Below are 21,299 nucleotides of genomic sequence, written 5' to 3' on the forward strand. Positions count from 1 at the left end.
TATTATACTACCTCCATCTTTTGTAATATATAACACTATTTCTGGTATATATTACAGAATATATTTGCTGTATACAAACATGTATCCTGTATGATTCCAAATACAGACTATTTCATTTTGGTTCAGCTGTTAAGTTCTGTAGACTTATGAAAATTATTGTTATTATAGTTATTATTGTTATTATTGTCAATTTTCTCAGTCAGAAATCAGGTAGTCCTACCCATAAGGGAGAAAGACCTCTAAGGGAAATATTAACATTTGAATGTATCTGAGTGTACTCCTGGGTTTTATGAACTTTTTTTTTTTAATTTAATGATACAGTCTCAAACATTTTTCTATATTTATGTAAAACTCTGACAAGCAGTGCATCCTCTAAGCATCTGAAGTATGGTAAGCTGTCTAAAACTCCAAGCCACGTATGGAGATGCTTAGTCATGTCATAGCTTATAAAATTTTTAGGATATATGCATGATGGCAGCATATTATACTCGATTTACATGGTTATATAATAATAACATTAACATAATAACTAATAAAGTCCTTATTCTTTAATTGTTTTTAAAAGAAAGATGTCCAGTTACCTTAAAATTTTTATTTATTTATTTATTTATTTATTTATTTATTTTTAAATCATGGACTTATTATTTTCTTCTGAAGTTCACAAAGCACTTTAAAATTATCTTTCCACGTGTGATGACCAGCTATATAGTTTATATATCTCTGGTTTTTTACTTGCTAGTTTGTTGAGATTCTTAAATTCAGTTAAAAAAAAGTAAAAAGTTTTTCCTTTTTCATCCTGTGTCAGAAAAACTTCCATTTCTCCCAATCCAAACGATGAAACTCTAGACTGTAGATGTGAATGTGCTGTTTTACTTCAATAGTTCATGATGTGTTTTATGTTTGAAAGCTCTATTTAAATATCAGCTAATACTTGCCTTGCAGAAAGCATCTTCTAGAATAGATTATTGGTGATGCTGATGAAATGCTTTTGATTCAGACACTTACAAAATATTCCAAAAGAAAATTGTATCCGTTTTTGCACAGTAAGTAGCTTTAGGGAAAATAGTTAGTTGGGAAAATGTTTTGAAATTTTACTGCCACTTAGTTCTCCGAATGCTGATGCCTTCCAGTGTTTCTTAAACCTTTGAAATAGGTTAATGTTTCTTGAGATGTTTGTTTGAGCATACAAATATTTAACATAATTTGTGAGATAAGTAGCCTTGCTTATGAAATTCCTAATCCACCTCAGGCAAGAATCTTACTTATAAGGGTAAAGTAGAATAGAAAACATTTTCTTTGAGCATTTATATAAATATTTATTTTAAAGGTGGACAGGGGTTGTTCCTTTAAGGGCTCCTATTTTCTGTTAAATTTATTGTGGAAATATTAGAGGTTTTATAAATAAGCAGAATTGAGCAAACTTAGGTGAAATCTGCTGAACCAAAGTTTTTCAGTTGGATAGACTGCAGACAGCTTATTTGTCCATTAATAATTATACAGGAGTGGAGCGAAACAGTTTACCTTAAACAATCCAAGAAAATTCAGATGAGGGAGCAGTCAGTGGACACAGAAATCAAACAAAATTCAAACCTTAAAATCATTTAAAAGTGCATGTTAGATGGTAATTTTTTTTAATTGAAAGTTTTCTGTTTTCAGCATATTACTTCTGCTAAAATCTTATGGACAGCCTAACTTAAGAAGTGATTAGTACTTGTTTTTCTTTCTTAATAGTCTAGGGCTTATGTTGCTCTTCAATGAAAATGTCAGAAAGAGACCCAGATTTTGGAAAGCATGGAAGCATTTGGAAACATACCCCTGAATTGTCATTAAGGGCTGACCATCATTCAGAGTTGACTCTAAATTCCCTTTCACCTAATATCCAGTCAATCACATTTTCTTTTCCTTTCATAATAACGCCCTGAATATCATTCATAATTTTTTACACATACACGGACAAATCTGAAAAGGAATCTGCCCTTACAAAAATGAGTTGTTGGATTTTTAAATATGCATGGTTTTTTAAGACATTTGTGTTTAACTGTGACAATCAAGATGCTAATTTTGCCTTCTCAGGCAATGGTGAATCATCCTTCTGTGCACCCTGCAAACATTTTGTTTTCATCAGACCCAGACAAGACAGAAATACAAGCCCACTCCCACATGAAAACACTGGTGTACCCTGAGGGTATAATTGTCCTGTGCAGCACAAATACCTTTGAATTACATATGAATGAAGATCCCAGCTCCAAGATCCAGAGTGTCTGTTTGCAACTTTGTTGATTTGTAACAATTAATCTCTTTAAAAAAACACTATATGCTAATGTAGGAATTCCACCACAAAAGCTTAGTACTGGAGTCTGACAAAAGCAAGAAAAATGTTGATGGCCTCAATGATTGCTCTGCTGATGTGTTTTGCTTCAGTATGTATGGGGTATTCCTGGCCAGGTTTTGGGGGCTGGGGGTGGCTACAGGGGTGGCTTCTGTGAGAAGCTGCCAGAAGCTTCCCCATGTCCTGCAGAGCCAATGCCAGTCAGCTCCAGGATGGACCTGCTGCTGGCCAAGGCTGAGTCCATCAGCAATGGCAGTAACGCCTCCGTGATAACATATTTAAGAAGGAAAAAAGTTCTTGTGCAGATGGAACACATCTCTGCAGCCAAAGAAACGCAGTGAGAAAATGTGAGAGGAAGAACTCAGCAGACACTGAGGTCAGTGGAGAAGGTGGGACAGGAGGTGCTCCAGCTGCTAGATCTGAGATTCCCCTGCAGCCCATGGTGAAGACTACATGTGTCAGGCTGTGCTCCTGCAGTCCATGGAGGACCACAACAGTGCAGAGATCCTCCTTCAGCCTGTGGAGGAGACCCACACTGGAGCACGTGGATGCCCAAGAGAAGACTGTGAATCCTTTGGAAGCCTGCACTTCAGCAGGCTGGCAGGGACCTGCAGACCTGTGGAGGGAGTGTTGCCAGTTTTAGGAGCTCTCCAAACACAGGCCCAGTCTCGTTTAGAAAGCAGACATTGTTTATTCTGTGCAGGGTACAAGGTGGAGGTTTCCACAAATCAAGCACACCAACTATCAAAACTTTTTACTATTTATCTATTTTACCAGCCAAAGGCATTAATGTTTATTAGCTATAAATGACATGGTTCTCTTATTAATTAATATTCTATCTTCTATTGGTTAATGGTTCTCTTGCCTTCTCATGCTAATTAGTTGGCATACTCAGTCTTTCTCTTGAGTCAGTGGGTTTCCAGGGTTGGTGGTCTGTGAGTTGGTGGCTGCAGATTTCCCCCTGCCAGAATGATGGAATTCAGTTTTCCTCGGAGCTCATTCAGCACAGTTGCTGAGTTGGTTTTAATAGTTTCTTCCTTATCTTGGATGTTCTGCCAAATGTCCTTGTGGCCCATAAATGATGCATTCTTTGTGGTTTACCCTTCTTCCCAAGTTTTGTTTAACCTCCCTTTAGGTGTGAGATCATTAGATCCTGTCAATCCCTAAACCTTAACAAGGCAAATAAGTAATTTGCCTTTCTAACACCTGGACATCACTTAGAGCTTGCATATGGCTGCTATCTGTTTCACAGATTAAATCTTTGTTGTTGATTAGGCTTGAAAGTATGCAAAGATGAAACATCAAAGAACATCCTTTCTTAAGAAAATTTTTACATATTCCACCTTTTGCAAGAATAAGGCATGACCCTATTTCATAACCCCTTCTCATTCCCTATAACTCTCTGGGCAGATTGTTAACTTTTTTTATGACTCTTGAGATGTCAGCATCAAGAGGAGCCCACACTGGAGCAGCTTTCCTGTTAGGACTTGTGACCCTGTGGGGGATCCATGCTGGAGCAGACTGTTCTTGAAGGAGTGCACCCCGTGGGAGGAGCCCCACGTTGGAGCAGTTTGTGAAGAACTGTAGCCTGTGGGAAGGACTCATACTGGAGAAGTTTGTGGAGAACTGTTTGCTGTGGAAACATGGGGAGGAACCCCATGCTGGAGCACGGGAAGGACTCCTCTCCCTGAGTAGTGGCAGGAATTGAACAAAACCCCTATTCCCTGTCTCCCTGGGCCATGGCAGGGAGTATGAGGGGGGAGGAAATAGAACCCTGAGAAAAGAGGGAGGGCAGGGGGGAAAGTGTTTTTAAGATTTTTTTATTCTCATTATACTTCTCTGCTCTGATTTGTAATAAATTCAATTAATGTCCCAAATTCAAGTCTGTTTTGCCTGTGATGTTGTTTAGTGAGTGATCTTGCTCTGTCCTTCTCTCAACTCATGAACTTTTTATTATAGTTTCTTTCCATCCCCATCCCCTCTCCAGTTGCAAAGGGGAGTAGAGTGAGAGAGCAGCTTTGGTGGGTACCTGGCATGCAGCCATGAGCTACCCACAAGTAAAAAGCAGGAAGGTATCAGGGAGGTCACAATACCTGCCTTTTGATGCCACAGTTAAGAGTTTTGGGGGAGAAAGACCTATGCACTACTCTTATGAAGTTCATGGATAGATGTAAGGAAAATACCAGATGAAGTAAAAGCAGCCAAGGGAGCATCACTTGCTGAAGACAAATGAGTCTGAGTCCTGATTTTTGTATTTGTTACCAATGATTTCTTTTGTATTTACACAGAAAGGAAATTTGATCATAAACCTCTCTATTACTTCTTCTCAAGGGCTGAGATGAGGTTAAATTCTCAGCTCTGAAATGGCTAGATAACCTGAAATCTTGATCATTTTAATGATGATGATATATTCTGCACCTGACTTAGGCTGTGGTGCACTTACATAAGCGCTCTGTGTTTATTTTACTATTGTCTAAGAATTCTTCCTCTTGAGGAAGACCTGTTTTGGAGAACAGAAATAATTTAGATTGAAATGTTGTCTCATAAGTGTTATCTCATTGCAGAAATGTAGAGCTGAAATTCACTACCACACTCCATGATTATCCAGACTTCTCACATTCTGCAAATTGGCCAGGATCTGAAAATTGGCTAGACAAAAGATTAAAAATAGCAGGTGATTTCTTAATTCCTGGAATACATTCTTCTACTGAATGACAATCAAGGGAAAGCAGCCTTTTTTCTTTTTAAAAGTACAAACAGTTACAAATAAATAATTTTATTATAAAATGGATTGGTTTTAAACTATTAAAAAGTCTGCTCATGCATTTTTCTTTTCTCTAAGGTATGATTGTAATAGGAGAAGAAGGTTCTAATCTGCAGCTACAAGACCACAGTATCAGAACTGTGCACTGGGATCATCTCTATGGTATAATTTAGAAGGGAAATAGAAAGTGCCAGTTCCTGCCACTAGGATTTTTAATACATTAATTATGTTACTTACAAGTCTGCTGCATCATTTCCAATGAAAAATACAGTTACTGTATTTGCTTCAGGTACTGCATTTATTTTGTTGATCTACATCTTATTTATGGATACCAAAATATTAATCAGATGCTGTAGAGGATGTAATATATTCTAACTGACAGATCTCCTAGGCTGCAATTAGCTTTTATTAAGATCTGAAGTCATCCTGTATCTCCATTACGTGAAAATTTGAAATGAACTTTTCCTCTAATTTTTTGTTTTGGTAGTCATATGTGAGAGATAACTATCCTATGAAATTCCAGCATTTGTAAAGTGACTAGCTATGGAGTCACTCTCCATTGTCTAGGGAATTATTTAAAGCTGCTCTGTTCATCCATAGGTGTTGATAAGGACAGCACGTAGAATCCTTCTACTTTGTCCTGGAAGCAGCAGTGTACTGAACACTGAACATAATGGCTGGGAAAACAAGTGTTAGTAGCTAGGAATTTCTTCAATCCAGTGATTTTTCACTAGTACCCTTGTCAAAGAGAAGATGGGTTTGAGTGGGATGGGGTTTAGCTGTAGAAATTCTGTGAATCAACTGTGGTTGACTAAAACCAGCAGAGGGGAACTAAGCTTCTTTATTGACATGTACTGTTTATGCTACTCTTAGGATAGTGCTGTGCTTGCCAAGTTTACTTCCTTAAAATAATCTTTGGATAATTTCACCAGTGAATGGTTTCAACATTCAAATTTTACCTCTGAAAGCCCATTTTACTATAGTGTTAATCCCTCGCTCAGTGTCATAGCTCTTTTGGCTGTGCAGACTGTGACTGACAAGATAGTGTTAATCAGCTCAAGCTGGACTTGAACTGCAATCATCCATTTTATGGAATGATATTTATTCCTATCACTAGTTGATATTTTCCTCATAGCTATGGACCAGTTCAAAATTTATGGATAGCTTTCCAAATTATTAATTGGGAAGTGTTACATATTTGACTTTACATAGACTGGAACAGTGTCATTTTTGTTGTCCTGTTATGGAAACTCTGGATATGAATACTGTGTCTCCTTTCTGAGGTCCACTATATAGCTTCAATTTACAAGTATTGTTGTAAAAACAGGAATGAAAATTAACTTTTTTGATCTCTGCATTCCCCCAAGGCCCCAAAACTTCACAATGTTAAAATCACTTTTCTCTATAGTTCCTTAGATTCTGATCACTACGGACTTAATTTTTCTTTCAATGACCCTGAATAAACATGTAGCTTTCCACATCTCAAACTTCCCTATCACACTTACATTTCAGTAGTTATATAAATGAGATTATCCAAAATTACTTCATCTGGGTTAAATGCTTTTGAAAAATTTTTGAAAAATTACAGTTTGAAAAATGTTATTTTAAAAATTGCAATTATCGCCCTGGAGACTTGATCTGTTATAAGGTTCTGTTTGTTTCTTTGTTTTGGGTTTTGTGTGTGTGTGTGTGTTGGGGATTTTTTATTTTCTGGAATAAGGTAGATCATTAGGGAGTTGCAGAGTAAATTTCTTCATGCCATGCTGCCACTTTGATTAAACTGTACATTGTGGGGGCTGAGTAAGCAGAACATGTTCTGAGGTCTGATGCTTTATATTGTTTCAGCAGCCTGCAAACATGGTTACTTGTATGTGGCTAATGTGGTGGCTTAAGTGATGTGCCTCGATTCCTCTAAGTTATGAAAAGGAAAAAGACAACTTCATTTAATTCCTTTTTATTTCATTCAGACTACCAGCCACCAGTAGTCTAGCAGTAATCTGAGGCAAAGATATCCAAGGAGAAAAATTGCCTCTGTCATCCTGGTTCTCTGAGGGACAGCCTATGGCTGGGGAAGCTGAGGCTCTCGTCCATATTCTGCCAGTGACCAAAGGTGTTTTGTTTCCCTCCATCTCAGCTTCCTAAACTACAGTGTATGAAAAATGATGTGACTTTCTTTGCAGAATATTTTGAGCACTGTTCTTGCAAGAGGTGTGGGCTGATTTTCTTGATTGTTGTTTTCTGTTGTTGTTTCTTGACTTGTAACAAATTAAAATGAAGGTTTGAAATTGATTTTCTTGAAGCAGTTGCAAGTGAAAAATTACAGAAAATTGCCACTAGATGGAGTCAATGATTTTCTAAATTATTCTTCATAGCTCAAAATAATAGAGTTGCAAAATTATTTTGATCACTGAGTTAAGTGGAATATGATAATTTAAGTAGCTCACCTGTATCCTGTTATAATTGCATTATCTGTTCTTTGAACTTTACAATTCTATGATTTTTCACTTAATGTAAAAAGATTTTTTACAATTTGATGTTGAATAACAATATCTTAATAGAATTCTTTATCAGTCTTACAACATCCTGTATCAGTGCTCACTTTCCCCATTCACATCTCTAAGTTGTTCTTATGATTCTCCTCAATCCTGTCATTTCACAGGGTAAGTTCAATTCTAGTGGTTTCATCCTTTTTATTAATTAGAAATTGATAAGTAGGGTGAATTGCCAGACATATTTTTTAGTTCATGTTTAACTAAAAAGTCTGTTATGCATTGTTCTGAAAATGCTTGGATGTTATCAACAATCATGAAATGCCAGTTGTTAAGAGTAAGCTGTGCTAAATTTACAAGCACAAAGATTATTCTTTGACCTGTTTAGACCTGCAAACTTCACCTTAGACCAGGATTATGGCAATATTTTTTTCATGTTGCATTACTTAGTACAGTTTAACTTCCTTATCTGAAGGTAGCTAGCCAGTCAAAAATGTCATTCACTTTTATTCTGTAAAATAAACTTGTTTTCACTAAAGAGTTGTCCATTACTAATGACATTACTAATGTATTATCTATGAAATTGTACAGGATGCACAACCATTCTCAACTTCATTTTCTGACTTTTCTGTCCTACAGTCAGACTCATTGTGGTTGTCTTTTGTACAAAATGAAAAAAGGAGGTAAGATTTCCCTTCAATATTTGGCTACAAGTAACAGGCAGATTTTTAGTACTTTGTTGAAGAAAACAATTTCTTGGAAAAAAAATACATGACAGTACTTAATAGAAACTCTTTCAGCTCCTAGTGAATATAGTCACTAGTTCAGAACTCTTTAACCAGCACTGAGTCTTATCTAATACAGCTTTTACCTTATTTTGTTTCTTCTGATAATAACAAGGAAAAATGTAATACGAATAAAAATTTCACATTACAATTGATGTTTCTGTTACCAGGCAAATTAGTTAATGCCTTCAGTGTATTACTTTTAGCCTACTTCCATGAATATTAATTTATACTAATAAAGGAAAAGTTAATAATACCAAAAATAGAATATAAAATTTTTGGATATGTGTAATACATATTGAAAAAAAACCCCACAAAACCAGAAAGTTATGTGTTATTTAAATACCATAGGAAAAATGATGAGAAAAGTATGATTTAAAAATCTATTCCTCACAGTAAAAAATCAAAACTTTAAGTTTTAAAGAAAGCAGATAGTTTACATATTTTAAAAAAATTATCCTCATCATAAATAAATAAATTATAAATAAATAAATTATCTTCATCATATCATATCCTCCTACTGAAGAGAAATTAAGAGATATATCTGAATCTCCTGCTTGCTTTTCAGCATCTTGAATTTAGTGAAAAACAGAACTGATGAGGAAGAAAAGAAAAGCAGACTTTTTGATTCCAAACCTATACTTTGTTATATTTCTAAAGCCTGACAGATAGTCATAGTCAAACCTATCTATGGGTAGCTTTTTCTATTTATGTTGTTGAAAGCAGGACTGAGAATTTATCTAAATTCAGCTAATTATTTTTTATAGAATCATAGAATGTCCTGAGTGGAAATGGACCTACAAGGATCATCGAGTCCAGCTCCTGACCCTGCACAGGAGAGCCCCAAGACCACGTTCCTGAGAGCATTGTTCAAATTCTTGGGCTCTGTCAGGCTGGTGCTGTGACCCCTGACTTCCCTGGGGAGCCTCTTCCAGTGCCAGCCTCCTTCTGGGTGAAGAACCTTTCCCTAATACCCAACTTCTTTTAACACAGCTTCAGGCCATTCCCTCGTGTCCTGTCACTGTCACCACAGAGCAGAGCTCAGTGCCTGCCCCTCCTCTTGCCCTCCCAAGGAAGCTGTAACTGCAGTGGGGTCTGCCCTCAGTCTCCTCCAGGCTGAGCAGACCGAGTGACCTCAGCTACTCCTCACATGGCTTCCCCTCCAGGCCCCATCTCTGCTGCCCTCCTTTGGACAATTTCTAACAGCTCTGCATCCTTCTTATTTTGCGGCACCCAAAACTGCCCCAAGCACTCGAGGTGAGGCTGCTCCAGCTCAGAGCGGAGCGGGACAATCCCCTCTGTTGCCAAGCTGGTGATGTGCCTGAGGCACCCAGGACAGGGTTGGCCCTCCTGGCTGCCAGGGCTCTGCTGGCTCAGATTCATTTTTGGTTAAGTATTGTCAAAAACACAATTATTTTTCAGGCTATATTCATGTTCTCTTAATCAACTACTGCCACAAGGCTATAAGCTTAAAAATATAAAGTACCATTTCTTTCATACAATGTAGCAAAGACTTTATTAGTTTGTGGATCTTTTCACATCTAAACAAGTAAATGGTTTATAAAGCTGTGTTGAATAAAGGTCACACACTAACAAATTAAATGGAATATACCATATAAACTTAATTTTGTAAAGTTTACAAAGATTATTTTTAAACCATATGTAGGCTCAGAGTCAGCTATATTGTGCATCTGATGATATAGTCATCTCTTGGAATAATCATTATCCAATCAATTACAGAACTATACTGTATGGTTTTGACGTGTTTGTTTTACACATTCATAGCTGTTATCAAGAACTTTAATGGCTTACTAACCCCCACTTGTGAATAAAGCTTTTTCTTTTGTAAAGGTGGCAGGATGTGGCAGAATAGAAGAACTAAGACTTTTTACACCTCCTCTTGTCAGTCTGAATGATTCACTAGTCATGGTAGGCTCTATGCTCTATATCAATACAATTAAATAATCAGTACCTGTAAGTTAAATCACTTCTCACACCCACTAGTAAAATATGACAATAAAGCTATTCCCACTATAGTTTTTTCTCTTTTCATTGAAAGTACTTGCATATAGTTTAGAGACTAGCGCTACAAGACATAAAGAGATACCTAAAACTTCTTATCTGTATCTAATAAACGAAACAGAAGAAAAGATACATTTCTGTAGAAGTGCAGTATGTAATTTTTACAGGGACAAGACACTGAAAAATGGTAAAGTATCTTTTGTTTATTTAATTGTAGGCCCTGTAAATGTCATTAGGATTCTAGACAAGTGGTATTTTGGACTTGAGAATCAACTATGTGATGCAGTAGTTATAAAATGAGCAGATAAAACATTTTTTTAAAGAGTGAAGTATTGGTTTAAAACTTAAACTCATTCAGTAGGAGGAAGGTGCTTATTTTTTCTATGCATTGCCTTGCTAAATCTTCTAACAGCCTGGATTGAGTCTTGACAGCTCAAAAGCTCTGCTGAATCCATATAAAACCTGTGATCCCTATATTAGATTTCCTTTAGAAACACAGGGAGAAGTGAAAGTTTTTTATCTAAAATGAATTTGTTACCAATGTAGTTGCTATAAAGTAAAAAATAACTATGATTTATAGGAGTTAGTGTCTCTGAACTTGTGACTTTCTCAATCTACTCTCAGCTATATTCAGGCGCCCTGAGAAGTCCAGCTCGCTGTATTTTTAATTTTATTTTAACAGTGCCTTAAAGAAATAGTGAGAAAACAGTAAGTTTGATCTCTATGGGTTTATGTTCTACAAAGATTTGATAGTATAATGCAATGCCATCTTGGAATGCATCTTATGTCTTCACTATGATAGAGTCATAGGAAAAGGGGTGGAAAAACTAGAGGTTTTTGGGACAGACAGTTCTGTTAGTATTGCTACATTATAGGATGTATTTGGTTGCAAGAAGCTTTTATTTTTGGATGGACATGTAGAGCAAAAGCAGAATTTTGTGCTGATATTAAAACTAGCACCTTTATTACAGAGTTCTCAGCTGATCTTAAGTGAATAGGGCAGAGTTAACATATCTGATAGATTACTGCAGGTGGATGTCTGCAGAGTAGACAGATAGTGCAGCATGGGTTACACCAAGACTGCAAAGAGCCCCTGCTGCCCTGCTCCCTCGCATTTGCTGAAGCACAGTTCTGTTATGTGTCTTTTAGTGAAATACAGGAATCACCCAGCTTGCATCCAAGATGCTTTCTGAGACTCTTCTAGGGACCAAGCCATTCATGTATGCTGTAGGTCTTCAACATGCCCTGAGTTCATCCTAAGCCCTTCAGGTGCTGTGAAATACCATGCAAATGTAGGTATGATCAAGTGGCCATACATCAAATGGATGTATGGTATTGTTCTGTCGTAGAATACAGTGGAGGAATGGTAGAAAGGATCAGAGAAGAGGAGAATGCTAAGCATTTTTGTTCATGTCTATCCCAAAAAAATACTTGGTGTTATTTCAGAGATGTTTCAGCTGAGTTTATCAGCTGTGCTTCCAGACTGGCTCAGAGATTCACAGGTTCTTCATGTCATCTGCTGTGATTGACCATACAAATGGGGATAAAAGGTCTTGTGGTAAGAAGACTCATGACAAAATGGGGGATGGCTTGGGGTGCCACAGCCAAGGCTGATATCTGACTTTTTCTTTTTTTGTTGGTTCTTGTCACACCTTTGGTGTGTGTGTGTGTGTGTGTGTGTGTGTGTAGAAAATGCTTTTCCCAAAATTGATACTGATGGTAGGCTACCCTTTGACACCTCCTGAGAGAAGCAAGGACAAAGAAATCTGCCCAGTTTGACAGCTATTACCTTGCAAAATGTCCTAACAGATACAAATCGTACTTGAAATACGTTCAATTAACAATGACTAATAAAGTCTGTGTGGTTGGGTTGGCTACAGAAATGAAAGATTGTTAAAACAGGTTATGTGGAAATGATGGCAAGATGTTCTGGAGTGGAGGCTCCAGAGGGCAGGGGACAGAGGGACAGAGGGACAGAGGGTGTGGGAGGTGTGGTGGCAGCTGTCTGGTGCGCCATTCAGACCATGCACAGACCAGTGTGGCAGGCCTGCCTGCAGTCCTGAGCATACATTGTCCTTTGGTTTGTGACAATACTGAGCTCCCCCTGGCACGTATGTTACAGCTGTGGTGGCAGAGCTGGTCCAGGGCACCAGTCCTGAAAACAGGGAAGATAATGGACTGTAATTGGTGAATTTTGTGAGTGCTGGGTAAGTGGCAGTATTTGTTTTCTTTACATAGGTAGATGTCTGTAACCTCCCATTTCCCAGAGTGGCTTGAATTGAATTTTGGTCTTGGGACAGTTTTTTTGAACATTTGTCATGATTTTTCCAGCACTAGCATAAGCAGAATGTGACTCATATCAATAATTAGATCCCTACTCACACAGCTTAGTAAATACTCTGCTTGTAATATTTAAGTCAACTATTTCCTTTCTGAGACAGAAAGAGTACTTTGAAGAGTTCTAGCATGTGAATTCCAATTCTGTTTTGTAAATATTTGAAGTAATTCCTCCATTTTATTTATATATCAGGTGTTTTTCCCGATGATTTTCAAACTTGAGGAATGTTCTTATATGTTTGAGACATATTTTGTCTGTATCTCTTTGTCTTTTTATTTAACTGAACTGTTTACTCAACACTTAATATAAATAGAAGGATACAAATAAAGTTTTAGCTCTAGTGCTGATTGATGAGTTTTTCAAGAGAAAGACATCAATGGCATTATACGTTTTTAAGATGCACAACACTGATGATATTTATGAACACATGGTAGGTGTGCATAAATCAGTATGTTGGTGCCATTTTATTGAAGAATCCGAGGTGGGTTGTCATGGTGATTAAAAGCTTCAAAATGCTATTTATTGGTATTAGTTTGCTGGGCATAAGGGCATATTCATTCTGCTACACTGAAACTTTTGTTGTAAAACTAGCTACATTTCTACCTGTATTGCAAGGGCTGTTCTAGCAGGATACGTAAATAAAGATCCAATGAACACATTGGACTTAAAGAAAATACACTGTTTTATATTTTTGATCAACATAACAGTTTTTGCTTTGAAGCCATTAAGAAGGTTGTCTTTTAAATGTGTAGTGTTTCAGGCTATTTATAAGGTAGCAGAAAATTGCCAACTTCTCCAAACCTCTTTACCCCACAAAGAAAAAAAAAGTGCTGGTAATGGGTAAATGAAAGGATTTTCTTCACATAGAAATGTTACAGAAATTAAGAGCATCAAATATGTTTTGCTGGTATTTGCCTTTACAATAGCATTTACTCTACATGAAAAGCTACTAAATTTCTGGTGCTTTTTCCTTAAGTAATTAGTAAAAAACACTTATAGATCAGTTAACCTTGTTGAAAACAATGTTGTTTTCTGCATGAGGGTATTGATGTGTTGTCATTAGTATGGTTTATGGTTGGTTTTTTAACAATTAAATCAATGAAAATGCTGCAACAAATGCTGCATACATACACAACATCACACACACTCTGAATGAGTAATACAGTTTTCATAACAGACTTGAAGTGATGATTATTAACTAGAATTATATATATTTATATTTAAACTGACACTACAGAATTCTTTTGAGTCTTGACAGATCCGTGGAATATTTAAATGGAGTAATTGTAGTTACCAGACCTCCTGGGACTAACCTGCTAGAAAGAAAGTGACATTTTTCAAAGAGAAAAATGAATTTATTATGTGGAAAAAAAGCTAAAAACGAGGTTATGGTGTGCCTGTTTATAACCATCCAGGAGGAAAAAATGTTTATATGGAGTTACTGATACACTTAGCAAAATACTTCACTTACAGTTAATTACAGAGGGGCTTTGCATATATCTTATTGGATTCTATGTTTCCTGAAATAGAATAAGCCATGCTGAAAGGAAACCTTTCGAATATTTTATTTTTGGTGCAGTCGTGTTCAGGAGTTGATTCTCTGCTATTTGTGTTTTCACCGGGAATAACTTTACTAAATTCAACATACTCTATGGTAATAAAGGAAAAAGCCATCCAAAAGTGAAAACTACTAACCTTTCCCTCTGTGGCACCAAATACTTTGGATAAATCACACCCTTTCATTTATAACCGTCAGGCATACTCGGATTTTCAATTAGGGAAGTTTTTTCAGTGGTAAACTGGAAAACTGCCTGCTGAGCTTTCCTGAACTGAATAGAATCACCACATAATTTAGGTTGAAAGAGAATTTTTGAGGTCATCTGGCTCTCCTCAAAGCAGGATCAACTTAACTAGGTTACTCAGTATCTCACCTGCTTGGGCTTTGAGTGGTGGCAATGACACAGCCTCTCTGGGAAACCTGCTCTGCTGTTTGACTGTGATGAAAGCATTTTTCCTATGATCTAGCTGAAATTTCCCTTGTTGCAATTCATGCTACCAACTGTAGCACAAATGGGGCTGTAATTGTGCCCCACAGAAGGAGTTTGGCTCTGTTTTTCCTCCTAGTAAGCAGTTGAAGACAGCAAGATCATTAAGATCTCCCCTTTGGTTATTCTTTGTAGGACTGATGGAACCCACCTCTTTCACCCTCCTTGTACACTGTGTGGCCTGGTGGCAGGCTGGTACACACCACCAGTGCCCATGGAGATGGCTGCTTGCTAAGAACAGAACCAGAAAAATTCAGGATTAAGTGGAAGGAAGTGGTTTCAGAAGAAGGAAGTGAATGAGACATGAACTGTTCCCTAAGGAACATGTGGAGACCTTAATACCCTTAATATCAAGGGTATGTCCAATGCAACAAATAATGCCATTCATGAGCTGGCAAGGAAAAGTAAGCAATAAGAACCTCTGAAACTGAAATTCAAGAGAAACAGGGCATTCATGGGTATTGAAGTGACTTTAACCAATATTGTGCCTGTATACTCTGATACTGCCTACAGCACATATAAAAGTGGGACATGGTGGGTGACAGCTATGTCTTCCTACATTATAGCATTTTCATTTAATAATGCTTTTTACATTATATATAATAAATACAATATTAAAAATTAATTAAATATAAATCTCATATTTTCTCACCATTCTTCTATCAGTCAGGTCACCAGGAGTAATTTTCTTTCTTAAATGCTCCAGAATAATAAATTAATAATGCTTGACCAAGATGAGATGAAACACACATGACCTTCCTTCTCTGTTACATGCCATTTAGCAGCTAAAACCTGAAGTTCCTACCATTGTTTTTCCTGTAACTATGGTTTTTAGTTAATTTCAACTGCTATTACTAGGAAAAAAAAAAGCTGCCACTCTTTTCAGCAGAAAAATATCTTCTTTTTTTTTTCTTTTTTTTCCACAGTAGAATCATTCTCTTTTGCTGAAAGCTACACTGAAAGCTAATGTCCAGAAACAGTACCTGCTGCTATGCTCTTTACTCTTTCTCCCCTTGACCAGGCAGCAAAAGAGGATTTAAAAAAATACATCTACACTAATAATTGCTGTATTGATCCATGCAACTTGTAAATAAATAAAAGTATTAATTTGCAAGACATTTGACTAAGTATTTCTTCAAGGTAACAATATGCAGTTCCAATAACTGAATGACTACCCGTCCCTTGAGAAGTAGCCATGGTAAAAGAAGAATAAATAAAGGGGAAAAAACCCCACAAGCATGCAAAGTTCCCCTTAAAATATTTTATCGTGTTCTTACACTATCTTGTGTCTTCATCAGAGTAGTGTCACCACCTTGTAGTCGTGCATTAAGCTAAGTGTATAATGAATAGTTCATTCCCTTTCTTAGCTTCTCCTCAGGGGGAGAATTAAATGTGCACTCTTACATCCTGTTTTGGTGCAGTTTTATTTTTTAATTTTTTAGAAGATTTTTGCAGAAGGTGCCTGAATTGCAGAAAGTTGTCAGAATGAAGGACTCGGGGGACAGAAAATTATAGAGCAGAACATTATTATGTATCCTAGTAACTATTCTTTTAATCCTGTCTCAGCCTATGCAACCACAGAGGTGCAGAAGGAGGAATAAAGGCCTATTACCCTTATTTCTCAAATCTGCATGTGATTCTGCAAAGCAAGGCAAGCATTGAAAGGCTGAACTTCTGTAAGCTCTACTGGACAGAGGCATCTTCCCGGTGTGTGGAGGAAGGTAGGTAGTCATTCCACCCACAAAGCTGCTCTAGAGGTTTTTCTCTTTAGGAGCTACACACAGCAGGGAAAAAGCATTTTGGAAAGGGGTCTGGACATAAGTCTTTGCTACACAAGGGATTTGTACTACCTACCAAACATGAGGTGACAGGTGTGTTTCTGAGTTCCTCTTGTTTGAGGCCACTTTGCACATATATTAATTCTTCATTAGAGAGGAGAAGCTGGACAGATATGGGAATCAAGGGGTTGAAGACTGTATGGAGTTCTGCAAAATGTCTGCATGCCTAGCACCTATATAGTAGAGAATTTTAAACAAGATTTATGCCTTTTTTGTATTTTTTCTTTTGGATTGTCACTGTGAAGGAAAGGGAACGCTGTAGCAAGACTAAGTAGAATCTTGAGATAAAACTTAAAAAATATCTCCTTTTCCCCACCTTATTCTTTTTTGTTTTGCTGAATATTGAGTGAATAAAAATACAAGTAAGAGAGGGAAATATTTCCCTAATATGAAAGAGAGAATTACAAAATGAGCATTCAACTTGAAGAGAATGTCAGGGAACAACAGTACCTTATACTGCACTCTGAAAAATTGTAAAAAGTACAAAGGTTCATAACATATTGTAAAGAAAATTCTTTAGAACTTGCTCTGTTATCTTGGAGGTAACAGACACACCATATGCTGTGTCTGGCAGTTGCTATGGCAACTACTTTTAAAATTTAAGCATGGGGAAGCTATTGCCTAAAATCTCCACAACTTGGGGCCAAATCTTGCTTGATGCTGAGCACCAAGGGAGAATAAAAAAGATAAAAAGGAAATACTAAAATATCTTTCTTCTTGGCTACTGAAATTTTATCTTGAAGTCAATACTAAAGGAGATTTCAAGTCATGGACTCCTGACGACATTGAAAAAGAGAAGAATATCTTAAATTTAATACCATACAAATGGTTTGCAATTAAAATTAGGAAAAACCTATTTGTTCATTGAGACATTTTACATAAAAATTATGATATTTGTAAGACAGTAATCTGTCACTGTTTTATGTATTTGAGAATTCTTGCTTAGAAGTCAAAGATTAGTAAATTTTTGAAGGAAATAGATGGGAAGGTAGTAGATCTTTGTGAAATGATAGTGTTTATTAAGACTCAACAAATACAGATTTATGTCCTTGGAAAACTAGTTTTAAATATAAATAACGCTTGGACTATCACACCAGCAGCCTGCATAATGCACTTCTAATGAAAAAGAGGCTTAAAATATCAGATAAGGATGCTTCTAAGGAAAAAGCAGTACAAATGAAATTAAGAAGTTGTTCTGTTGTTCTTCACCTAAAAAGCTCTATTGGACCATGGTACAATGAATGCTGTTATAAGCAAGATCAGCACTTCAGTAACTGGATTTCTGTGATTAAACTACATCACAAATTCTATCTTGCTCACATGCATTCTAGATGGTCTTCTTGAGAGTTTGCAAAGATGGGACAAAATTCAGCCAGAAAACAATCCCGGTGTACTGTAGCTCTGCACAATCCATACAAATTCAGCTTGTGGTTTGGAGTAATTCAGTAATGGTCTCGCCCAATGTCACTGAAATTGGTGGTGTTCACTCTATAGATGTCCCCAGACTGTGCTTGAAGCCCTGCCCATTCTGCTTACCTTAGCAGAATGGTGGCTCTGTGCAGAGCCTCCCTGCCTTCAAGGGAGTCAACAGCTCCTCCCAGTTTTGTATTAGTATCAAACTTGCTCTGTATCCCTTCCAGTCCTGCATCCAAGTCACTAATGAAGATGTTGAAAAGCATGGGGCTGAGGCTGGAGCCCTATGGAACCCCCCTAGCGACAGGTCACCAGTCTGATGTCACCCCATTCTCTGCCACCCTTTGTGCCTGACCCATGAGCCAGTTGCTCGCCCATCCCTTGATGTGTTTATCCAGCTGTGAGCTGGGCATTTTGTCCAGAAGGATCCTGTGAGAGACAGTATTGAAAGCTCTACTGAAATCCAAAAGGATTACTTCAACTGGCTTCCCCTTCAACTAGGTGGGTTACCTTGTCATAAAAGGAAATCAGGTTTGGTGAACAGGAATTCTCATGAAGCTGTGATCAGTGACTGTTTTGTCTTTCGGATGTTTTTCAATGGCTACAGGATAATTTTTCCATAACTTTACCAGGCACTGAAGTGAGACTGACAGGCCTGTAGTTTCTGGGCTCCTCCTTCTTGCCCTTCTTGAAAATTGGGGTAACATTTGCCAGCTTCCAGTCAGCTGGGACCTCTCCAAGACCACTCAAAAATTGAGAGAGGTTTTTTTTTCCCAAGATCCAACATCTTGCAACATTACAGGACCTTTGCAAGAAAGTGTTAATCATCTCAGGTGTCCTTTTTTCATGAGTTATTTCTCACTGGGTTGAGTCTCTTAAGTCCTCCCTCCAAAATAATGAAATCTGTGAGCTGTGGCTCTCATAAGCTGCTATGAAATTATCGGTGCTATTATAGGCAAGAGAAAGATTTAAAACTTAAACACTGGTTTAGGCACTAGTCTACTCAGGGCTCTTGAAAATAATTATTTACATTGTAAAGAAAAATATGTGTTTTAAATGCACTTTGGCTACAAGGATCATTATTCTATCTTCATTGCTCTGTCTGCTGCTCATTAATCAATGTCCCTTAATTGAGCTTCTTGAAACATTTTTTTGACGGACAGCAGCAGTAGAAAAGGTTGGTCACCAGCCCCTTCTCCTCTGTTCCCTGTCCACTCACATTTGGGCCAGAAAATCATTGTCATTTCTGTGAGAAAGACAGGTCTTGCTGACTGGTTGTTCCAGTTGGTGGCCTCTGGCTCTATCCCGGTAATGTCTGTCCTTCTAGAAATGTCTAATATTTGCTTGTCAGACCATTTCTCAAGGGGATGTGCATAATTTTGCCAGAGATTTGACAATTCTTCATGTCACTTAAGATATTTGCTTGCAAAAACTGACTTGTTGCTGAATAGACACTAAGGCACTGATGTTCACAGTATAGCTGATAGCTGGTGGAAATGAAATAATCTGTATTGACACATTTGGAAGTTTCACATCTTTTTCCACTTAACATGCTAACGTGATAATTGCTAGACTGATGATTTTTCCAGTGACACGTCTCCTTTTGTCAATATTTAGACCTGTGTATAGAAAACTTATCTATCACACCTGGCTAATTTTCACTTAATTTAAAAATAAATGAAACATATTTAGTTTGCAGGGTTAGCAGAACAAAATGAGGTTTTATAAACATTTTTCTTGAAACATTATTTGAATGATAGGAAATGATAATGGCAAATGTATATAAAATCTGACTCAAATGAAAGTGTATTCCAGGAAATTCTTTTAATGCTTAAATAAAACTAATTGAACATTTGAGACTTCATTTTGCTTGCCATTTACTGCAAGGTTTCATAACCTAAGTGTTTAGGTTATGAAACCTAAACATAATGCCAAATAGAAATAGCAACAAATATCCAATAAAGTGACTTCAATATCTATCCAGGAGACAGGCAAATTTGTAGCCAAGGTGATTTTATGTTCCATTGTACATTTGTTCATAAGGTTTAAATATTGAATCCAAACAATTAATTTATCTAGGCTTCTATCAAAGCATTTCTTTGCTGTGTGTGCCATGACTCTTGCTATTAGCAATTAGGTAACAATTTGTCAGTAAAGGAACATAGGCTGTAGTATTTTGACTATCCTGACATAACTGTAAACATTTTTAGCTTTAGCTTTCTTTAGCTTAGGTGCTTTTTGCTGGACTGATCCTCTGGAATGAGTGTGACCATACTGTTCTACAAGAATAGCTATCACGACCATGGAATGAATCACTTCACCGTTACTTTCAAAGGTTAAAGTCGCCACTTTTCTTCTGCATGTAATTACCATTCTTGCTGTAGTTCTGTTTTCACACCCATGCCTGGTAACTGTGTTCTGCCTGTTGGGGTGGAAAGCTTATTCCCTTATCTTTGGTTGCAGCTATTCTGTGTAAAGATATGTGTTCACTTACTGGGAGTTCTTACTCCATAACACTTGAATATTTTACTTTATTGTGGAAAACACTGATATTCCAGTCACATGATTGAGAATTCAGCCATGGTCAGCTTTTACTTAGTCTGAATGATTATGAAATCTTATATATAATACAGGTGTTTCACAAGGTTTTCAGTATTATAGATATTCCACATATCCTAATTTTGGATGTCATTAAGCTAGTTAAGGTGTTTTTCTTTCACACCTTTTTCTTCAGATAATGAGAATCCACTTTGGGATTTGCATTCAGAGACTTTAGTCTCAATATTGGAAGGATGGACAGTATTCTAGAAAAGTACCACTGTGAATTTGCAACATTCATATAAAATTTGCAACTGACATATAAAAGAGGCACAATTCATACCTTTTTTCACTATATCATCGTATTTCCTGACCCATCTTTGATATTAATTTGCTTACAATATCACAAATATGTGATCTGAAAAATTACTTTTGTACATTTTTATGAAATCCGATAAAGAATTTTTTTCTGCACGACTGCAGTCATCGCAACAGCTTTGTCTTGTAGTTACATGCTTATTAATACATTCCTGCTGTTCCTTGCATTATGTGATGCAACTTGTGCTGAAACCTGGAAGCTGACTGCTTCTATTGTGTGTCACTCAGTACTTCTTTGCTGAAAGTCTCTGGAATTGTTTCCTTGTCTTAGAAACAAACCTGATATTTGCCATTTAACTATATTCATATTCTGCCTTAATGCCCATTTATTATTTTTTAGTTAAAAGACATTATTTCACA

The 21,299-nt window shown here is 36.9% G+C and overlaps 1 long non-coding RNA gene across 1 annotated transcript in view; it reads left to right on the forward strand.

Annotated features, from left to right (window-relative positions):
* Positions 1-16,214: 16,214 nt before the first annotated feature.
* The window catches only part of LOC139589989 (uncharacterized), a 109,456-nt gene continuing 104,371 nt past the window's right edge, over positions 16,215-21,299 (forward strand). The window contains exon 1 of the long non-coding RNA XR_011679178.1: positions 16,215-16,493. This is a non-coding gene — a long non-coding RNA (uncharacterized lncRNA). The remainder of the gene's footprint in view (positions 16,494-21,299) is intronic.

The sequence above is a fragment of the Agelaius tricolor genome, unplaced genomic scaffold (genome assembly GCF_023055355.1).
Source record: "Agelaius tricolor isolate 1412-34295 unplaced genomic scaffold, bAgeTri1.0.p SCAF_5, whole genome shotgun sequence".
NCBI classification, from domain to species: Eukaryota; Metazoa; Chordata; class Aves; order Passeriformes; family Icteridae; genus Agelaius; species Agelaius tricolor.